General features: G+C 40.9%; 1 protein-coding gene across 2 annotated transcripts in view; it reads right to left on the reverse strand.

The window, feature by feature from the left end:
- SUSD6 (sushi domain containing 6) overlaps positions 1-22,180 on the reverse strand; it is a 57,235-nt gene extending 35,055 nt beyond the window's left edge. The window contains exon 1 of one of the 2 annotated variants that reach the window (XM_081881880.1): positions 21,612-22,180. The gene's annotated coding sequence lies outside the window, so the exon portion shown is untranslated. The remainder of the gene's footprint in view (positions 1-21,611) is intronic. The other variant, XM_081881878.1, reaches the window with a different exon arrangement.
- Positions 22,181-22,518: the final 338 nt, after the last annotated feature.

A 22,518-nucleotide genomic window follows, 5' to 3' on the forward strand; every position in this document is an offset into this window, starting at 1 on the left:
GACATGGACCAGGATTGACCAAATATGGATCTCTAGCAATCTGGCACCAAGGGTTAAAAATATAGAAATCTGCCCAAAAACCTGCTCTGATCATAATGCAGTAAAGATGGAAATGAAATTGACAACAGCTGGAACTTTCAGATGGAGAATGAATGACACCCTTTTTAGAGATGAAGAAATTTTAAAAAAGGCCCAAAAAACTCTGAAAGACTACTTTGAAATAAACCTTAGAACAGATCTGGAAAGAAGAATAATATGGGACGCAAGTAAGGCTGTCATGCGTGGTTTTCTAATTCAACAAAATTCGATAAAAAGGAAACAACAAAACGAGAAGAAAGAAAAAATCTGGAATCAAATGAAAGAAGGAGAGAAGAAACTGAGGTCAAAACCAAAATCCCAGGAGATTTTAAGAGAAATAAAATATTACCAGACCCAATACATGGAACTGATGAACCAAGAAATAGAATGGAAAATAAAACAAATGAGGCAAAAAACTTTTGAATCAGCAGACAAATGTGGGAAATTGCTGTCATGGCAATTGAAAAAGAGGCAAAAGTTGAATACTGTGACGTCCCTTGAAGTAGAGGGGAAATTTGTAAATAAACCAAATGAAATCAGTAATTGTTTCCAAAGTTTCTTCAAGAAATTATACGCACAAGGGCCGAAAGACGAGCAAGAGATAGAAGAATTTATTAAAAAATATGGATTATCAAAGATCTCGGAAAAAAATAAAAGGACTTTAAATGAAAAAATCACGAACCAGGAAATTGAGGGTGCCATCCAGAATATGCAATTGGGAAAATCACCAGGGCCAGATGGACTGACGGCGAGATACTATAAAGCAATGAAGGAATGGTTAATACAACCATTGAAAGAAGTGTGTAACCAAATCTTGGAGGGGAAAAAGGCTCCCGAATCGTGGAAAGAAGCATTCATTTCACTTATACCGAAGACAGAAACTGAGAAACATCAAGTTAAGAACTACCGCCCTATATCACTCTTAAATGTGGATTATAAATTTTTTGCAGACATTTTAGCAAAAAGATTTAAAAAAGTGTTGGTAGAGGAGATTCAGAAAGACCAAACAGGCTTTCTCCCAGGGAGACATATGTCAGAGAATGTAAGGAATATTATAGACATTTTGGAACTATTGGAGACTGATTTAAATAGAAAAGCAGTATTGATTTTTGTGGACGCGGAGAAAGCCTTTGACAATATTTCTTGGAGTTTTATGAGGAAGAATCTCCATGGGATGGGGGTAGGCCAAAGTTTTGAAAACGGTATAGGTGCAATATATTCAGAGCAAAAAGCTAAATTAATTGTGAATGGTGTTGTTATGGATGAAATCTCAATAGAAAAAGGGACACGACAGGGTTGCCCAATATCCCCTCTATTATTCATATCGGTCCTGGAGGTGTTGTTGAATATGATTAGAAGGGATCAGCTGGTTGAAGGAATACACCTCGGAGCTAAACAATATAAGTTAAGAGCATTTGCAGACGACCTAGTTTTGACATTACAACAGCCAGAAGTCAGTACAAAAAGAGTTTTAGAATTAATTGAAATATTTGGTCAAGTGGCTGGTTTTAAACTAAATAAGCAAAAGACAAAGGTACTGGAAAAAAATCTAACGATGGGGGAAAAAGATAGCTTTCAAAGGGAAACTGGTTTGGAGATAACAAAAAAGGTGAAATATCTGGGGGTGAATTTAACATCCAAAAATATGAACCTGTTTAAAGACAATTATGAGAAATGTTGGTTAGAAGTGAAGAAAGATCTTGACACATGGTCTAGATTGAGATTATCCTTGTTAGGCCGAATTGCTGTTATTAAGATGAATGTATTGCCGAGATTGTTGTTTCTGTTTCAGACATTGCAAATTATAGACAAGATGGATTGTTTCAAGAAGTGGCAGAAAGATATATCTAAATTTGTCTGGCAGGGCAAAAAACCCAGAATAAAATTTAAGATTTTAACTGATGCAAAAGAAAGGGGGGGTTTTGCGCTGCCGGACTTAAGACTTTATTATGAAGCAGCAGCTTTTTGCTGGTTGAAGCAATGGCTACTTCTTGAAGACACAGATATTTTAGACTTGGAAGGGTATGATAACAATTTTGGCTGGCATGCATATCTATGGTATGACAAGGCAAAGATATACAAAGGTTTTAAAAATCATATTGTCAGGAAAGCTTTATATAATGTTTGGAATCGATATAAGGATTTGTTGGAAAATAAAACACCCAGATGGTTGTCACCAATGGAAGCTAGAGCGGTAAAAAAACTTAACATGGACTCTAATTGGCCAAAATACAGTGAAATTATAGAATATGATGGTGAAAAAGTTAAATTACAGAGCTTTGAGAAATTAAAATCCAAAGTTCGAGACTGGTTACATTACTATCAGATAAATGAAACTTTTAAGCAGGACAAGAAACTAGGATTTCAGAAAGAGAGGTCGAAATTGGAAACAGAACTGTTAGAGACCAATACTAAGAATTTGTCTAAAATGTATAACTTGTTGCTGAAATGGAATACACAGGATGAAACAGTTAAATCAGCAATGATTAAATGGGCACAAGACTTAGGTCATGATATTATGTTTGCTGACTGGGAACAGTTATGGACCACAGGACTTAAATTTACGGCATGTAGTGCCTTGAAAGAAAACATAATGAAAATGATCTATAGATGGTACATGACTCCAGTCAAGCTTGCAAAGATATATCATTTGCCCAGTAACAAATGCTGGAAATGTAATGAATGTGAAGGAACTTTTTATCATCTTTGGTGGACCTGCCCAAAGGTTAAAGCCTACTGGGAAATGATCTATAATGAAATTAAGAAAGTCCTTAAGTGGACATTTGTAAAAAAACCGGAGGCTTTTCTCTTGGGCATGGTCGGCCAATTGGTACCAAAAAAAGATAAGATCTTTTTTATGTATGCAACTACAGCAGCAAGAATACTCCTAGCAAAGTATTGGAAGATGCAAGAACTACCTACTCTGGAAGAATGGCAGACGAAGGTGACTGAATTTATGGGACTGGCAGAGATGACCGGCAGAATCCGTGATCAGAGGAAGGAGACGGTGGAAGAGGACTGGAAAAAATTTAAATCATATCTTAAGAACTGTTGCAAAATTTCGGACTGATAAAATGTCAAGGGTTAAGAATTAGAGAATTATAGTTGGAAATATTTAAGTTAAGAAAATCATGAAGGAAATCAAATTTTGAAAAGGAATGAAGGATTGCTAAAAATTTTGGACACAGGGGTGCAGGGAAGGGGAGGCATGGGGAAGTCATGTATTATTTGTTTGTTTGTTTAATTTTGTGTTTTCTGTTTTATGAAAATTAATAAAAATTATTTAAAAAAAAAAAAAAAAGAAGACATCACACACTACCTGCTGACTTGTTCCCCTGTATACAACGCCCAGAGGAAAATTTATATCACCAATTCTTAATTGGCTTCCAGGTTGATCCATACAGGAAGTGACAGCTGAACACCTAGTAGATAAACATCTATATATTACATACCAGGTAGTCAAATTTGCACTGGCAGCCAAGAAGCTCTGTTCCAGCTATGTGAATGCATTCCCATCTTAAGTCTTAATGTTGTAAATTCCTTTTAAGGTGTAAACTGCTACAGGTTATGTACATGATTTTAGATTAAAGTTTCATTTAATTCTCTGTCATCCATTGTAAAGGCCTTTGGTTATATACAATAAAAGTTGATTGATAGTGCCAGTATCAGATTCTTTGGGATTCTCCAAATCTTGATTCACCTGCTATTGGCATGCCTTTTAAACAATTTACTCTTCTGCAAATGGCCCATACAAAACTAAAGACACTGGGCAACCAGGTCTAAAACCAGAAAGTCCACCACTAGTCTCATACACGTGCATCTGCACCAATAGTTTAAAGTGAACCAGTCTCTTACAGACCTAGAAATGGCACTGTCTTTGATAGTATCAGTGTATGAACTATCCAATAAAGTACCTTCAACATTACATTCTAAAATAAACAGTGGGTTGGGAACTAAGCAGGAGTGTAACTTCTTTCTGAATATACTATTAATTGAAGCAGAAATGAATACTAAGGGCCAAAGAGAAAGGGACTAATGCTATAAACCCAACAATCTCCATGAATCTTCAGATTGTTACTGACAGTAGTAGCCTTTATGTTCTAGAAGACAACAGAGGCATTCATTCCTTACAGTCACATCCACCCAATGGCCAGACTTTTAAGAGAACAGTACACATAAACCAAGCACCCTCAGGAAAATAATACTTGTGCTTTTGAGAAGGCCGACTTGAAATCACTCAGTTAACTGATGTCTAGGAAAAAGTAGCACAGCAACATGAATATGGAATGCCTTGTTACTTGAGCCAGACAACAAAGCTGGCAAGGAAGTATTGTGCCCTGTACCCAGAGACATATAGATTTTCCACTTTGGAAGGAAGAAGGGAGAATAGGGAATCTATCACAAAGATCATTGCTAGTCAAGGAAGCAGCAAGTGGATAAGGCCAAGGCAGTCTCAAGTGTCCACTGAGCTGTAATAAAATACCAGCAGATCATAATCACCACTCATCTGTTTCTTATAAGACATTTCTGCTTTCTGCAAACCCTGACATGATAAGGGCACTGCTTTGAAGGAATTGTCCAAAAACATCATCATGGTGCAGCTGGACATCATGCCCTTAGGTTAAAAACATGATGTATTAGCAACAGGATGCTGAAGAGCATAGGGCTGTACAGGTAGCTGTGGAAGAGAAAACCTGGCAACTGACAGCTTGCAAATCAAAAGGGACAACAATCAACAAATTTCAGTCACACCAATTTGAGTTTTCAGTTCCGCAAAACAATACAAGATTATGTTAGAACACCTCTACATACACATGCAAGGCAGAGGGGGCTAACAAAGGTTACTCTATAACAGCTGCACCAAGAGAGAGATGGCAACAGAAATCAGAGGTGGTCTGTAGCACAGCACACATAGGCCCCTGGGATTATTATCTACCTTCTAATCAGCTCACCAGATTTACCTTTGCCTCCTATCTCTTCATATTTTGAGGGCCCATGGAAAACCATGGAGGGCCATTGACTCAACCTTTCAGAACAGTTTCATGCCTTTCCCCTCTAGAAAGCAGGGAGATAGCCTAGCCCAAATCACATAACTATCAGGATTCTGCATATTTCTTCAAGGGAAAAAGCAAATCCATTATACTTACTATGAAAGGTATTTCTGGATCCTGTAAAAACTGTTGCCAGAATTGGGATTTAGGATAGGCACCACCAAGCAGTCAGTAGGTAACATTGCAAGCTTGCAAAAAATAAAGAATTCAAACAGGAAGTTGCTGTTTTAGCTCCTCCCCTCCCCTTCCTTCTTCAGTTTTTAAATAACAAGCCAGAAAGCAAGGAGATTTGGTACCAGTATAGCATGGAAGACAGCTTTAACAGAAAGGTTGCCTTTAAAATTCACTGAGACTCTGGTAGGAAAGGTAGAGAAGTATGATGGAGGAACTATTGGGGGAAGGGGGAGACAAGTGATGAGGTGCAGTGGAATAAACAGCTGCTGACAGCCTGGGTAGGCTCTGGCGGCAGCTTTTATGGGATTCAGAAAAAGCTTTCACAGAAACAAATGTGGTGAGATTGGGATGTACAAAAGCCTACAGACCCATGAAGGGATGGACAAACAGTGAATGGAAGATGATGTTGCAACACCCTCCTTCCAAAGGCAGCTGAAGCTGAAGCCAAAGTGTCAGTTTTGTAATGCTAAAGGAATATGGAAGATGTTGACGATGTGACCACTCTGCAAAACTCTTGTATGTAGATGGGCATTTAGAGAGAAGGCCGCAAGGGTGCTGCTGTCCTAGTCGAGTAGGTGGAGGCAGGTTAAGAGAAACGCAAGCCAACAAAATGCATTGTTTCTGCCATCCAGCTAGAGTAGTGAATTCAACTCTTTTCCTTATCAGGAGAGGATAAAAGGAGCTGAAGAGAAAGCTGGTCTGTTGTATGGACCGTGTACGATGAATGTATACCTTCACTTCTCAACGAACATCAAGGGAGTGCCCTGCCTTTTCTGACAGATGCACCAGAAAATGGCAGAATGATGGAAGAATCAGGTCTTGTTGGCAGTGGAATTGTGAAAGTACCTTTGGAAGGAATTACTATCTCTCTCTGTGGAAAACACAACGATGTCTCTCAACTGACAATGCATTTGGTTCTGAAATGCCTCTGGTGGAGGTAGTGGCTATGAGGCACAGGACTTTAAATGATAGTAGGAGGGACCAACTTGAGTAGCTCAAAAGGAGGACATTATAGAGATGATAAGACAGTATGCAGATTCCAGGTGGGGAATTTATGTCACAAAGACAGGGAGAGAAGTGCTACTCCTTGAAGGAACAGGAGGAACGAACGAGTGAGCTGACATAGGACGATCTGGGTCTTTAGAGAGGATAGATGAAAAGTGTTGAGGTCCAACAACACTAACTCTTCAACAGTTTACCAACAGACTTTACCTCCAATGACGCCCTCTTCCATTGTCTCCTGAGACAGACAAATGCCAACTAAGGTTGTGGGCCTGGCTTGAATGCAGCATTTTAATCCTTTAAATATAAACAAAAGAGTCTATTTGTCCCTCCTTCTGCAGTGGTTTTAAACATGATTCAGCAACACAAGACAAACTGCCAAAAGTTCAAATTTTAAGATATTTCACTGAGAAGGAGAAATCAAACTCAACAGTGCTGAATTGTTACAGTTTGCTACACAAAACAGTTAAATCAAATTAACCAACAGAGTTGGCCAGAGATCAAAACTAACCCAATAAAGATTTAAATTCTGAGTCAACTATCACAAACAAGAAGTGCAAATGGTGAATGCAAAAACTCAATTCAAGCAAAAATGAAACTACTGTTATGTTTAAGACCCTGTTGTTACATATACAGTTTTTATGAATTAGACTCCTGGCTTACACACCTCAGTCAAACTCAGCTTTTCAAGGACAGCAGGCCTCCTAAATCACAAACAAAGAAGAAAATTGGGCCTAAACATGATACAACTGAATTTAGAAGTCTACACTTAATGTAAAACACTGAATGGCCAGAAACTCCAAATATGGGAACTACACAGATATTTGGGTGTGTGAGAGAGAGGTTATTAACATAATTCCTGAAAATTTGGGGATTTGTTTGGGGCTAGGATAGAACAGGATGGGACACTTTTACAGAATGCTTCTAAGAGTATCATTTGAAATCCCTAAACAAGTTACACAAGTCTGCAGAGCAGTGTTAGAAACTCAGATATATAAGCTAATTGCCAAGTGGCACCTTAAACCTAGGTTACAGTTGCCACAACAGAATTTCTAGGCACACAACAGAGGTGGGTGGGGGGGGTTGCAATGGAATTCATTATTATTTTCATTTCTACACTGCTTTATATTTAAAGGAAAAAATTCTCAAAGCAGTTTACAGCACATTAAAACGTCAAATAAAACAATCCAGAATAAGACAAATTCAAGCTTCATGGAAAATATTTCAGATCCTTCTCTAAGTGACATTTTGCTTTCCTCACATTTAGTTACCTACTTAATTTATATAGCTGCCCCATAACAGAAGTACTCTAGGAAGCCAGTGTGGTGTAGTGGTTAGTGTGTTGGATTAGGACCTGGGAAATCATGGTTCAAATTCCCACTCAGTCATGAAGCTCATTGGGTGAGCTTGGGCCAGTAACAGCCTCTTAGTCTACCTCACAAGGTCATTGTAGGGGTTAACTGGGGGTGGGGGGGGAGGCAAACTCCTTGAAGAAAAAGGTGGGATATAAATACAACAAATAAGCTTTCTGCATACTGGCTTTAAAAAGCTGGGTGGGGGCAGTCAGATGGAGATGTCAATTGCCAACCTGGTATCCAGAGATCTCCACGTGGTCACAACTGGACTCACACCAGTTGCAAAATGTGCCTGGCACTTGGGGAATTTCTAACACTGCTACAGAGTGAGAAGGTCCTAGTTTCTGATCAATGGAACCCATACTCTTGTTTTCTTTCCCCCCTGCCCCCTTTTTAATCCCCTGACCTACGCGTTTGCAGAAATTTATCGGCAATACGTTTATTTTTCACAGTTTGGATTCTCAAGCTTCTAACTGAACTGAAAAAGCATGGCTCACAGCCTATATTCTGCACTCAGCCTTCTCCTATTCCACTGCCTGGCATCTACTGCAAAATTATGGAAGTGCATGAAAGGTAAACTGGAAAAATTCCAGTCGCCTGAAATTCTTATGCTGCCTCTTAGAAGTTTGAAATTTTTATTCCTACACAATGATAATGTCTAAAAGAAAATGATGACTGAAGTCTACAGAGTCAGTTTTCACTGCCCTTGTGTTACAGCTACAAAATTAAGGTTTTCCCAGAAAGCATCCCTCAACCCAGCTTTGTACAGAGCTTGCTTTAGAGATATCCAACGTAGCCAATTGCAGCAACGCTGAATTTTAAGGGCACTGTCCTTATTAGCAACATGTTTCTGAAACCTGCATTCCAAACATTGTAGAAGAGTTACACAAACATTAACTGCAGAAATACACGCAATCTCGTTTTCAGTGGATCCCTACTGATAATCCTTTTAAAAACATTATCAGGAACCTGAAGATAAATAACTATGACTATACTATGTCTTTACACATATCTGATAAGTAATGGCCCTATAAATTATAGACACACAACACTGATAGCTCTTTTTGCTGATGAAAAAGCAGAAACAGTCTCACTAGGCACAGCCTACTTAGAACTAAACTAAATGCTGCATGAAAAAATGTGCCCTATCACCTGCTCCTCAGAATGCTGATTTGGCAGAATGCAATTAGAATGTTTTACACCTATCAGCAAGGAAAAGGTTGAACAGCCTCCCATTCAAAGTATCCTCCCACAAATTTCCAAATGGATGCTTGTTCTTCAACATGTCTCTATAACTCCAGAAAGTGGGGATGGGGGATTGAGTAATTTAAAGCAGAAAACAACAGGTAAGGAAAGGGTTTCTTTCTCTCTCTCACCCACACCATTTCTCTATTCCCAATTGCCCATTCTTTAAATTAATTAAACAAACACACTCCAAAAACAAAAGTAATGTTGCAAGGAGGGAGGGGCTTTATTTTACCTAATTTGGGGCTATATTTTTATCAAACTGGTAGCCTGTGCAATACAAAACCATTTCAATGCTCAGAAGCCACTTCAAAAACCGCAAATACTGAGGCTTAAAAGCACACTATTTAAAAGCAGCCCATATTAAAACACTGCCTTGCATCGAAAGCAGCCCTGGCCATTTCTTATCCACAGCCTGCATCAGCACTTCTATCTTAAAGCATCTTATAGTGCCAAGAAAAACAAAAGGCCTATACATTTAAGAAGAGTAACAGATTTTGCCCTAAAATAAAGTCTGTCATTTTCTAATTTAAGCAGATGTGGTTACAGAAGACTGACAAATAACACACTACTGAATGTTACTACACAATGTGTAAGAGTGTCATCTGAAAGATCATATATAGTCTCTTCCTCCCCCCCAAAAAAATTCAGACTATTATTTCTACCTGAAGAATTCAGGCTTTTATGCCATAGGATTTCTGGTGAAGAAGTCTTCCTCCCCACATGTCTCTGCCTATTGTATCTTATTCAGGGGCGCCGACTTATAAAAAATATTGGGGGGGCCCATACCGGGGTCCTGCCCCGGGAAGTTTTCTAAATTTTAGATGAAAATTAGTGAGTTTTAAAGTTTTTTAAAAGTATTTTAGAGTCATATGATCAACATTAGAACCCCGAAAACTCGACTCTCTATAACTCCACACTCCGGGAAACTCGACAAGCCTGAAACACTTTTTGGCTTTGAAAAAAGAAACAAAACATAAACACGCACGGTATTTTCGTAAAAAGCTAATTTAATTTACAGTAACAATTATGCTTATAGACTATTACAGAGCAGTGAATATATAGCTCTGAAAAGACTGAAATGATATTTAAATAAATGCTAAACTATCATTAAAAGAATAAAACATAAAATATTGCTGTCGCACAGTAATAGCACTTTGATTAATAAGTGAAATAGCTAATTTAAGCTTACTTTGAATAAGGCTGAGGGTTCATTAAATAAAAATAATATCTCAAAGTTAATGCTTTAATACAGTTAATAAAGTTAATACAGTATGCCTAATACTGTATGTAAATACTGTAATACTGTATGTAAATAACGGGCTTTAATTGGGTCTTACACCCTAAAAATATTTAAGTATTTGAAAATAACAATTACAGTACTATAGTAATATAGAAATACAGTACTATTTTAGTACTAATATTTCAAAACTGAAAATTTAACATTCTGTATGTATTTAATTCTCTATTTTATAAAGATTTTTAATATCTGACAGTGAGTTTGGAGTAGCCCAATGCAAAAATCCTGAGGATCCATGTGGATCCATGCTTTGTAACCACGTTTTTGCACCACTGTGACCCTAGGCAACAGTGGGTGCGTGATTTTTTTGGTGCAAGATGTAGCCATGGACATGCTATGTGATCTGATGGTGAATTTGGGGTGACCCAATGCAAAAATCCTGAGGATCCATGTGGATCCGTGCTTTCTAACCACGTTTTTGCACCACTGTGACCCTAGGCAACGGTGGGTGCGTGATTTTTTTGGTGCAAGATGTAGCCATGAACATGCTATGTGATCTGATGGTGAATTTGGAGTGACCCAATGCAAAAATCCTGAGGATCCATGTGGATCCGTGCTTTGTAACCACGTTTTTGCACCATTGTGGCCCCAGGCCACAGTGGGTGCGTGATTTTTTTGGTGCAGGCTGTAGCCATGGACATGCTATGTTATCTGATGGTGAATTTGGGGTGACCCAGTGCAAAGATCCTGTGGATCCATGCTTTGTAACCACGTTTTTGCACCATTGCAGCTCCAGGCAACAGTGGGTGCGTGATTTTTTTGGTACAGACTGTAGCCATGGACATGTAATGTGATCTGATGGTGAATTTGGGGTGAGCCAATGCAAAAATCCTGAGGATCCATGTGGATCCGTGCTTTGTCACCACGTTTTAAATGGGGAGGGAAGGAAAAACACAGAAGGGACAAGAAGCACAAGAGGGGTGTGCGGAGAAGCAGCTGGCTAAGAATGCAGGGAAGGAGTTTAACGGGGTGGGGGGGAGGAAAGGAAGGCAAAAGTCCCGGTCCCCCCAAGCCAGCCCTCTCTCTCTCTCTCTCCCACCTGCGAGTCCCTAGAGCACGGAGAGGAGGAGGTGGTGGGCTGGAGCCTGCACGCAGTGTGACTAGGAAAGAATTAGAAGGAAGGACTCGATCCTTTCCTTAACCCTCTGCTTGCCAGGAGGGCAGGGGATTCCCTGCTCTTTGTTGAGTTTGAGCAAACGCAGCAACAGAAGTGGGTGGGCAGTAAGACCCTGAGGCAGAATGCAGGAAAGCAGCAGCTTCCGCCTTCCCTCCGCCCGATCTGATTTTTGCCTGATTTTTGCCCCTGCGCTCCGGAGTCAGCTCCAGGGACCACACATTCGCTCAATAACACGCACAGACATTTCCCCTTACTTTTTAGGAGAAAAAATCTGCATGTTATAGAGCGAAATTTACGGTAATAATTTTCTTAAATTATTGGGGGGGCTGAGCCCCCCCAAACGAATTTTTGAGGGGGCTCGGGCCCCCTCAGGCCCCATGGAGTCGGCGCCTATGATCTTATTTAAGCCTACCTCATAATTATATACAGAAAAGCCAAGTGAAAGAACAGTTTCCAATTATAAAAGCATACAGTAATATTGAGAAGCTTACACTGAAACACCTGGATTCAAGGACATTAATTTACTAGTAGCGGCATGCTGCATAATTCCCAGTTGATATCTGAAAAGATAATTCATCGCTATACCTAGAATACTCTTAGTTTCTGTGATCAGGAACAATGACTTCTCTTAGTATAGGCCATGGATAGGCAAACTAAGGCCCAGGGGCCGGATCCGGCCCAATCGCCTTCTAAATTCGGCCCGTGGACGGTCCAGGAATCAGCATGTTTTTACATGAGTAGAATGTGTCCTTTTATTTAAAATGCATCTCTGGGTTATTTGTGGGGCATAGGAATTTGTTCTTTTTTCTGCCCCCCCCCCCCAATATATAGTCCAGCCCCCCCACAAGGTCTGAGGGACAGTGGACCGGCCCCTTGCTGAAAAAGTTTGCTGACCCCTGGTATAGGCATTTGTTAATCACCACCCAAGTTGATGATCTGAGGTGAAGGCTGTAAAATGTAGTCTACAATTAATCAATATTAAATGCAATGGTCTTCTGTGATTAGCAACAGAGTAACAAACAGCAGCTAGTGAGGTGTCAGCCGAGGACAAGATGAAAATAAATGTGAGTTAACATGCTCTTTTTAGCATTGCTCTTAAGTTCCCACCTCCTCACCATAAGCTAGCTTTGTTGGCTGAACCATATTAGGAAACCTTTCCAGGGTACACAAGCTCACTTACAAACATAGCACAGGAAGAGGCACTCTGACCAAATTATTCAGGAACAAGTAACCAAATGCACATACTGAAATACCATTAGACACTCGGGAAACAAACACAAATTATTGATGCTTAACTCCCTCCAATCTTTGCTCTTGCATTTATTATATTGTGAACTAACAGAAGCAGTCTTAAATATAATCTACATCAGCCTTTCACGTTGTGCTTCATTTAAAATAAAATTCTTGCACGACTATTTCACAAAGACAGGAGTGAATTTTAGCTGAAGCAATGTGTTGGATCTCAAATACAATGAGTAACAGCAAATCTCAATAATAAAAATATTAGCAGATGGGAAATTAGCCTGCTCCTCTGCTTCCAAACTGCTCATTCACCTGCAGTCACATCCATATTCCACCAATATGACCAAAGATTACATTTGTGTGTCAAGCAGCTCATTACATTGCATTAGCACTGGGATAACATGCGCACATTAATCCCTACATCCACCTTTGTACTTCAAGCCACTGCGCTCCTTTTGGTTTCCATTAGCTCAACAACTTACATAACTTCACAAGAAAACTGAGTACTCATCTGTCTACTGAAGTTGTGAGCAGTGCTCCCTGTAATGCGCAAGACAAATTCATCATCCCTTGCACCCCACAAGAAAGCTTGGAAAACAGAGCCCAGATCCCCTCCGTAATTCACATAATGAGAAAATAACTTACTCCATATCTGCTATGGTAAACTCTGAAAGGTACACATAGCATATAGAATATGCTTGCTAATAATACTCAAAATTTGAAACAGCTATCAGAAAAGCAATGCTTAAAGGGAATCTCAGACTTCCTTTGAAATATCACCTCTCGCTGCTCAAGTTTATCTTCTTTCTTCATTTTAAGCAGGATTCATGCATCTGGAACCCCATGTAGGGGAGAAAATGCTTGGGGTGCCATGTGAAGCCAAGAAACAGCAAGTAGGAAGAGGATTATGTACCTCCTTCCCTGCCACTTTGCTTTCTTCTGAAGCTGCTTTTCAGAATCACAGCTCTGTTTTATGCATCTGTGTAGTTAGCCCCCAAGAGATTTGCTTTAGGGAACTAACTTGAAAACCAAAACCTTGTAATTAACATTTTCCTCATTACACTTTTTGCCTGTAGGTTTCTCTGTCCTCACTGATTTTTGTCATTCAAGCACAGCAGGAACTTCTAAATCCCTTCTGTGGCGTCCACTGTCCAAAGAACTATCTTGAATGTGCCAAAAGAACTAAGGCTAGTGAAAGATAACAAATAAATCTGAACAGCCACATTGCTGTTCTTTATGGCTAGGAAAAAGAAAGGAGGAAGTTGCCTTTGTTTTGTTCTATCACCTTACACACATTCTTCATGGTTACATGCTGCAGCATGCTAGAGGCACCAAAGTTTCAGAGTTATGTGTCCAGTTTGTCTTTATATATTGTACTCATATGCACTGAGCTGTGCTTCAGTATTCCAGGGAAAAGCCCCATGGATCTTCAGTAGCCAGTTGCATAATTATTTTAGGTCTCCTGTACAATTTCACTGTTCCCAAGATCCAGTGCAGTGCCAGAAGTGCAAGGCTGAATGTTGCAAACACAGGTTCAAAATTCCGATTCAGCCATCAAGCTTCCTGATTTTTCTAATGCTAGCTTAGTTTTAGATAATTGTATTTAGGATCAGACATCCAAGACACATACAATATCTGTAAGTATACATTTAGTTACTAAGAAAAAAAAGTTGCACCACCCTGATTAATAAGTTTTGAAAAGAGGATTTTCTATATATTAAAATAGCTTTCAGCCTGTGTGCCATTCATCAGTTTAAAAAGCAGTACAGGCAGAGAGTTAAACAAGAGAATTTTCATGCTTGAGTATTTGTAGAAACAGATTTTGCTTCCTCTTGTGCTTCATTAGCTACTGAAGCATTACAATAAAGCTAAAACAACAGAAACATTGAAGTCGCTTAAGACTGCCAAGAAAGAATACCACTACATTCCACTCTGGGTGTGTGAAGCAGATTTAAAGGAAGGTTGGGTTGTTTCCAAGACTGCTAATTCCTTGCAGGTATTTATGTGACAGGAGACAAAACGATCCTTTCTTCAGTGAAGATGGATCTCAATATGTACATCTGATTTTAGAGTATATCTGCCTCCTACTCCAATCTTCCATTTTTGTGAACCTTTAAGGTCCCATTGTGATATTAATGTAGGTATTGCAATTGACACCCTTCCATTGTTCAGTTTTGTCCCTCATCCCTAGCTCTGTTGGTGAATGCTGAACTGACTCAATTCAAATAAGGAAAGAGAAGCACTCCTCTGCCCCTTTCCAGTAAAAGCAGGGCAAGTACCACAAAAAATTCAATAAAATTTGACATGAGGAATTACAAGTAATACTTGGTAAAAATATCATGACATTACAGAAAAACATTTTTTATTATCTTTCTTAGGTTATACTTGAGCTATGTTTGTTCTGTGAAAATTTCCTGTTTGCAAACTTCACCACAGAACAAGTTTCCTGTTTGCACTCTCTCTTTGTGCTGCAATCAATGTTGAAAGTTAAATGCCGTCCTTCTATTTTTTTATATGAATTCACTTCAGGAAGAATTAGACATTCAGTATAGTTTCTAAGCTGGAACTGTAGTCACTATGGCTATATTCCATTTGATTTGTGCACAGATCTTCATCAATAATTAAAAAAAACTCAATGTAGTAACAGTTACATTTTCCTTCCTCTCTCCAAAAACTGACATTAACAAAAGAATACAAGAATCTTGATATCAAATTAAATGTTATAGACTTCAAAAGGGCAGTGTTCTCCATAGTCACTGCCAAATAATCACACCCATGTTTACCACTTCTTTGAAACTTTCCCCTAACACAGTGAAATCACCTTAAAATAGTAATTAATGCAAATCATTAAACCACTGCAGCAGAAGCATTGTGACCTCCACCAGTGCCCCCCCCCCCCCCCGCAAATGTCCGTCCTCATCTCAGTATGGAGAACATTCAAGTGAAAGAGTTAATGCTGATACTTAAATGTTAGGCGCCTGGGATTTTTTCAGCCCCGGATCTAATGAATTAACAAAGCAGAGTATTGACACTCATAAATGTTCTGATATCATTATACTACTAGAAAACAAGGGATATTCAAGGAAACTGGAAAGTGCACAAAAGCACAACCAACACTCCTTACTTCAACTTTCTCATGTCTAATCTAACTCATGACAATCCCTGACCTGCTAACAAATTAGGAAACATTTTGTCACTTTTTTTGTATGCTCCCCTGGTAGTAAAGCAGATGTCAAATCAGTCTTGACAGCGTAGCTTAAGTAAAGGGGGCTAATTTTTTAGTCTGATCAGATTTGCATGCAGGCCATTCTTAACCTTTGCTGGGGTTTATACATGTTTAAAACTCTTCCTTTAATTGCTTCACTAGAAGCACTTGGAAAAGGTAATGGAAAGAAAACATTTTTTTCTTCTGCAGTTTACTTAATACTGTCTAGATTAGAAGCCAAAGCCTTGAGCAATTTTAACATCAAAGTCACTGGGTAGCTAGAACAGCAACAGCACAGGGAAGCAGCTGCAGTGATTCATGCTCTGGAAACCTCTTCTTTGTATTACTGAAACACACAATACATGGGGGAGTCTTTGAAAACCTTACAGAAATTTCAGTTGATCCAAAATAAGATGGTCAACTAGGACTGGACCTTATGACCATAATACACCAGTACTTGCTTGCTTCCCTCCATCCCGCTCTTTCTTTCTTTTGCACTACTTCAAGTATTGTTCTGGGCCCAACTCAAAGTTCCAATATTAAGCTTTTAAAGCCCTAAAAGGTTGCAGACATGTTATCTGAACAATAGTCTCCTTTCACGTAACACCTGCCACATTAAGGACATCAAGGACCTTTTTCAGGTGTTCCACCAAACGAGATCCAGCAGGCAGCTACCGACTGAAGTTTTTATTGGTTGTTTGCTATGATTAGTTTTAGTGTTTATACTGTGCCTGGGTCACTTTTGAATGGAAAGCCCCTTATTAATAGTAATAGTATCAATAATAAGACTTTTCAGTGGTGGCACCCTAGCTGTACAATGTCTTCTTAGAGAGGCTCCCCTGACACCCACACTTAGGATTGATTGGGACAAATTTGAAAAAGACTTACTGGTAATTGTCAAAATATATCTATAACTGTTTGTTCCAAAGTATTATTTTTATGCTTTGGAGTACACAAAAAGTAATTTTCATATTTGTGGGTCTTTATGCTGACTGTGCCCAATACATAAGGACTTTTATTGCATATTATACTGTATCTTTGAATTGTTTTTATTATGCATGTTATGTTTTTATCTTGTATTTTTATGCTGTGAACCACCCTGAGATCTATGGATGAAGGTCAGTATACAAATTTAATAAATTCTACTACTAATAATAATACTAACCCAGCCACAAGCCTGACCATATTATTTTAGTTCTCTATTTGCTTTACCCATTAAAGTAATTTTATTATCATTTGTTGGACACCGCCTGGGGTGATACTAAAGGAAGGGTGATTCATAAGCAACAACAACAACAACAACAACAACAACAACAACAACAACAACAACAACAACAGCAACGGACACATGCAATAGAGTTTAGCTTACCTGACAACAAATGTATTTCTGAGCCTTAACCACAAACTGAAAATTAAACCAAACTTAGCCCTAACAACTCAGTTATTTATGAGGGGGGAAACTGGTTTTCATAACTTTCAACTGCCAATCAAAAACCACTGTACTATGCAAAGGATTCTGGAACATGTTCTTGGGTACCATTCATATGAGGCAGACACCAGCCCTGTTGGGCTTCACTCTTCCCCCCCCCCCCCGGAACATAATGTGACTCAGGACACACCCAACACTCTCCTTCAACTACTGTGGTACCTTTGGATGTGAACGGGAACCGTTCCAGAGCCCTGTTCGAATCCTGAAGCGAACGCAACCCGCGTCTGCATGGGTCGCGATTCACCGCTTCCGCGCATGACGTCATTTTGAGCGTCTGCACATGCGCGAGCAGCGAAACCTGGAAGTAACGGGTTCCATTACTTCCAGGTCGCCACAGAGTGCAACCTGAAATGCTCAACCCGAACTATGACTGTTCTCACTGTTTGTGAAGAGAAGGAATGCTAGGTAGCGATCTTCTAAGTTTCTTTGCTCTTTCTGATTTCTCACTGAAAACCCCTCATAAGATTCTAAGCATCAAAGTTCCCCAGAAGACATTGTAAATAAAACATATGCAATGACATAGGTTTTCCTCCTTGCAGACAGGCACACAGACTAAGCAGGCTCCAGCTTTTGCTAGAGGCCACTTATGGAGCTGCTGCTTTGCACTTGCTGCTGCTACCTGCAAGAGAGAGAAAACTGCCCAGTTACCTATATGGCACTGTGGGCATGTAGTTTAATCCAATGCATGTTTGATTTTGTAAGTCAATCAAATTACATTCACTGAGTCAGAGGGCTCCTCCGGATGTTATCTTTGTAGAGTAGGAGCAAGAACACTGCAGTTCAAGTCTAGACTTCTTATATTATGCAAGTGACATGGGAAGAAGCTGCACTGTTTGCAGCAGTTCCCATGTAGTGAAGCCAACTAAGAGGGTGCCCCAAGTATGACTGCAAAGTACGCTCTCTTTTGTTCCTGCAAGCACAAGTCCTAGCCAATAATTCAGATAACGCTAAATACAAATATCCATGTTATTTTACACAAACTTGTATAAACAAAGCCAAACCATTAGTTAACAAAAAAGGGAAAATATACTCTGTTTTTAAGGTAAAGGTAAGAAGAATTTAAGAAATTTCAGTTGCTACCATCTCTTGAATTTCATGTGCAGGCATAGTTTGAAAGGGAACTGCTGTTTTTATATGTTGTGAAGAAGTACGGGGGTGGGTGGGGGGGTGGATGTGCCATTGTAGCCCTAGTTGCCAGGTATAGGTTATCCACACATTGTCCATAAATCCACATAAATGGGCTTCAATGTTTAGCATTCAAAAAAGAACATCACTCACAACACTGTTTTGTCTTTCTCTGGTGGGGACAGTACCCTGTCTGAAAAATTTCTTAGGCCTATGCAAGCAATTCCGTTTCTCTCTTGCCGTAGTTCTGGGACAGGCAAGTACATTTTATTACAGAAGGAGACACAGTGGCATCCTCCTCCTGCTTCCGCACCTAAGCATCAGGCTTTAGATACTATAGTTCCAAGACTATTTCAACAACCCTGAGCAGAGTTTAGAAAAATCTCAACTTGTATTAGGAAAACAACATTCTCTTTTGTTAAAAACACTTCTTCACTTTCCTTAAGAAAATCACTGTATTTAAAAAAAAGAAAGAAAGAAAAACCCTGAATATATACCATGATAGAAGAGAGCCTGCCAAGTGAAGCCTTGCTACACAATAGCATTTACAGGAACATAAAGAAAGCACAATAAAATAAATTGACAGTACTTGAGATACAAACAACTTCAAGCATCATCAAGACATTTCAACATCTTCACTTCCTTCCCAGTTCAGACAAATGTATGACACAAGGTTACAATAAATTGTGATGACATTCAAAAACTTCAAAAAAAACCACGCACATTTCCTAAGAACTGAAGCTTGCCAAACTAGTGTCTCTTAAATTACTCCTCAGCAGGGACCCACAAATTCATCTACCACACTTTCTGATGAGACCATCAGCTGGTGTCTTCCTCTGAACCTGTCAGATGGGGCAGTGATTTTTCCTGTGGATGCACTATACTTTCAGGACACCAGAGTGCCTCAGAAATGCAGCCGAATTCAGGGAAGATCTTCACTCCACTCTCTAGCTCCAAGGTGGAGAAGGCAGCTATGGTTGAAGGGAAGACTGATCCCTTCCCTACTTCTACACTATGAGCTGGGGAAAGGAGCAGGAGGTTATAATTCTACAGCACACAAAGAGAATCCTAGCAGTTTCAAAAAGTTTTTGGTCAGCTAAGGCTTGCAAATTTGGGGATCCAAATGTGTGGAGCTCTGCTCATCAGACACTATCACATTTTAAATTACCGTGTACTGTAAGTTGAGTATAGCCATTCAGGAAGAATCTAAAGACCAACATATCTCAACCATTTTTGCTTTTTTCAGCCCCTGGACTTTTGATACTAGAGTGGTGACTCTTGTTTACAGGCCTAGAATCAAAATGTTATTTCAAATAACAAGTAGGTATAGGTATACTGATACTGAAAAGTGGGATTTAGTAAACAAAAAAGCTATGTACTAAATAGATTCAATTGTTTGCATTATCTGTATAGTAGCAGAGCTTACAAAATTCTACAAAGCCAATGGGGGGCAGATCTGACATGGACAGGTGTACATTCACACACATGTACCCAAAAAGTGAATGTCAACTCTATGATGGAATTCTTCAGCATAAGACAACAATTAAAAACTGAGAATCTCATCAATCCCCCACCCTTTAATATAAGGAATTTTTTTTTGAGTATATCCAAATATTGAACAAAAGTTAAACCAGACAGAGGCCTTGTATAAAAATTCAGCTCCTCAGCACTAATATACTAATATTCAGGTGGAAACCACCACTTAGAATGAAATAGTCAATAGAAAGTGTCAATGTACCACTCAAGCTGATCTTGCATATACATTTTATAGGAAAGGAGAACTAATACATGAGAAGACCTTTTGTCAGCAGAAGGCTGTGCTGGTTTTTTCTACTTTAAGTTTATTATAGAACACATCCTAGCAGCTAACATTAGGATCAAACAGGATCAGCACACCAGCCACGATTATATACGATTAGCAATTCTTACGTAAAGTTTCGTGGAAGAGGAGCACATTACTGGAAAGCAAAGCATTCACTCTCTCTTAAATCCAATAATGGACTTTTATTCTTATTCATAGGCACAACTATTTTCTCATTACACCTCACAAGTTATTTCAAAACAGAGATAAGCATATGAATGCAATATTTCATCTTCTAAAGACCAAAAGGCTTTTGTAAAATAGCACAACTTTCTAAAGAGATACAGATTTTTATTATTTTTTTAAAAGAGTCTTCTTTCTTCCCCTATTCCTCTTTTTTAAAAGAGTGAGGTAGTTACTTACAGCCACACAACTTTCCCCAGGAAATTCAGCATTCGTAGAGCAGCACCCAAAGTACAGATTCAGACACAAAGAAACTAGACATTACCAGAGCCTAAGAGTCATTTCACCACCCACACCACCCGCTAAAAGGAGGTTTCAGAGACATGGCATAAATAAAGATTGTGTTCCGTTATGTCATCAAGCCTCAGAATTCTCTTTAGTAGCTGCCCCCAATGCAGACACAGGACAGGCACATCTGCATTTGAGAATCCATGTTCCCCACTGGTCTTCAACTAGTGGTTTGGGACATGGCCTGGACCAAGACAGGTTAGCACAGCAGTGCAATGATTACAGGAACAGAAGGTAAAATAATAATAACAATACGTTTGCTGAGTGTTTGTGTGGCTTAAAAGAGGGTCACAGATCACCAAAAACTGCTGCATCTAACTAGCCCATCCTCCAGCAACTTTGAGCGTTCTGGCATCTCCACCACAGCTTTGTCCTGACAAGTTTCCCAGGCGATGATGGGATTTCTTCCCAGGATTTCTCCCCCCACCGTCACCCTTGGGAATCTAATCCTCTGAAGGAATTTTTTTCGGGGTGGGGGAAAGAGACGAAGAGAGTGACTGTCAGTCTCCATCCACAGATGCTCCCGCAGAAAAAAGGGCTCAAGCATCTTCGCCCTCCACCCTTTTGCCCCAAATCCACCCAAACCGTCGCCGTCTGTACTCGGCGGCTCTTTTATTATTTTCCAGAAGCCGCCCCCCACCCCACCCACCCCCCGGGCTCCGCAGAGCAGGTGTGCGTGTCTGGGAAGGGGAAAGCCCAGGAACTCTTGACAGCCCCCCCCCATGCCTGCCTGCCTGCCTGCCTTCCGCGCTTGGCTAACAAAGAACCAAAGGAGGTGGGGAGGGGTGGAGAGAAGGACGCGCCTTCAGCCCCACCGCCAGCCCCCTCCCCACCCCCCACACTTTCCTCGCCCGCCCTCCCCTCCCCACCCCCTTTCCCGGCAGCGGCTCGCTCACCCAGCCGCGGCTGGTTCCGGGAAGGAGGCGGCCCCTTCTTCTTCTTCTTCTTCTTCTTCTCCTGCTACCTCCTCCTCCTCGTCGCTCCAAGGCACTGAGAGGCTGGGCTGCTGCTGCTGCTGCAAGGCCCGCGTGCCCTTGTCTGCCTGGCCCTGGTTACGGCAGGGGAGGGAGCCGTCTCCTCTTGGCGCAGGGCTCGGCCAATGCAACATTCGCGGCCGCCAGGGGAAATAAACAAGCGAGGGGGTTTAAATAGGTAGAAATGCCAAGGCTAAAGTAGCTCCGGGGTAACGTCGCGAGGGCGGCGGCGAAGGCGAGGGCACTTTCCCTCCCCCGCTTCTTCCCCTCGTCTCCTCAGTCCGACCCTTCTTCTTCTTCGCTCCGACTCCGCCGAGTCCCGCTTCCTCCTTCGCCGCCGCCGCCACAAGCAACAGCCGCTCTCCGTCGTTGCTCCGCCTGCGCTCTAGCGCGAGCTCGCCTCACGCGCCGGGCCTGGCGAGTGGGAGGGGAGGGAGGCGGGGGAACGAGGGCGGCCTGCCCTCCCTCGGCGAGGGTTTAAAGGGGCAGAGGCAGAGCCGCTGCTCCTGCCGCCTGCAGGGTTGAAGTTAGAACCCGCGGGAGGGAAAGGATTGATCGGGGCGAGGCTCCCCAGGCCGGAGGAATATAAGGAAGGGGAGGAGCCTCGTCGGCCGGCCTTAACAACGCGGGAGATCAGCCAGCGCCTTCCCGCACGTGGACTGCCGCCTCCCCGCTCTCCTCGCGCGGCCTCGGCGGCTGTGGGAAGAGGAGGAGCAGCAGCTCCCTCCTCCGGGGCGGGGAATATGGGAGGAAGAGAAACAGGCAGGAGGAAGCGGGCTGGCTCCGTTCTCTTCCCGTGTGCGAGGTTGCCCACTTTGCGCCCTGTGGC

Source organism: Podarcis erhardii (assembly GCF_964252035.2).
Source record: "Podarcis erhardii genome assembly, chromosome: 1".
In the NCBI taxonomy this organism is placed as follows: Eukaryota; Metazoa; Chordata; class Lepidosauria; order Squamata; family Lacertidae; genus Podarcis; species Podarcis erhardii.